Source organism: Amblyomma americanum, chromosome 1, assembly GCF_052857255.1.
Source record: "Amblyomma americanum isolate KBUSLIRL-KWMA chromosome 1, ASM5285725v1, whole genome shotgun sequence".
NCBI classification, from domain to species: domain Eukaryota; kingdom Metazoa; phylum Arthropoda; class Arachnida; order Ixodida; family Ixodidae; genus Amblyomma; species Amblyomma americanum.
In genome coordinates, this window is record NC_135497.1 from 304,201,125 (window position 1) to 304,202,393 (window position 1,269).

A 1,269-nucleotide genomic window follows, 5' to 3' on the forward strand; every position below is an offset into this window, starting at 1 on the left:
AAGCGCTGGTTGTTGACAGCTGGAGTGTGCAGTGGAGCAGTCGCATGAAGCGGACACGCTCCTAGACGTGGCAGCGATATTCGAGCCCCACTGTCCAACTCTGGTACTCAACAAGGACTCCACGTGAGTGAGGTCGACGTTGCTTGGCTATCAGTTAACGCGTATCGTACTCGGTAAGTGTTTCAATGGTCGCGAGGGGAGGCTTAGCAGTGTGCCGCCGGAGCCGGCGCAGTGCACTGTCGTTCAGTGTCTTCTGTGTAACTTTCTTTTTTTTTTACGCCTGTGTTTGTCGTCCAGTGAGCGCCCAGCAAGCTGGTTCAGCTGTGTTCCCGCTCGTGCGGTGATAGACGTGGCTGACAAATTAGACTCGGGATATCCTACATCCCATCTTCCGTCAGTGTGGTGTATACCTTCCCAATTTCATGTCAACAAACTTCAATCAGGTGGACAGGAAGCTGCATAAACGAGCGACTTGGGGAAAATGCGCAAAAACTGAGGAACAATGTTGACAAAGGCGCCCGTCTTGTGTCTCACGTTAATGACCGCCGCATTTGTGCACCATGGTTTGATCACACTTCGATTCTCGACAGAAGCAAAAATGAACATTAGCCGGTGGCCTTAGAGGGTTATCAGGTAAAGAAAAAATTATGTGCCTGCATCAGCGATACTTCCTTGTCTCTGTGCACAGCCCAATATAAGTTCTTGTGCTCGCGTCTGTATTAACTGCCTGTGGAATGGCACGTGAATTTTGGACTATGCTTCTGCATGTATGGCTAAAGGTTATATATATATATATATATATATATATATATATATATATATATGTGTGTGTGTGTGTGTGTGTGTGTGTGTGTGTGTGTGTGTGTGTGTGTGTGTGTGTGTGCGTGTGTGCGTGCGTGTGTGTGTGTGTGCGTGTGTGTGTGTGTGTGTGTGTGTGTGTGCGTGCGTGTGTGTGGAAGCAGTCGCTGTTGCTCTACGGGCCAGTGAAAACTTGCACAGTTAAGAGATCACAACTGGTACGATTACGATTATCTTGGTTTATTTAGCAACGGTTTCGGACACGGTGGAACATCCTTCATCAGGGTTTTAAGTTGAATGAGTACAGAGATCTGTGTATTTACAGAACTAAATGTAGAGGGAGTGAATGAACTCTGTCCCTCTTTCTTTTCTTTGAAGAGAAAAATATACACACACATCACGTAGTAGAAGACAAGAGTGTCGGCGTCTATTAAGGGCAAAGGAGCACGGTTGTGAAAGAAGCAAGTTAAA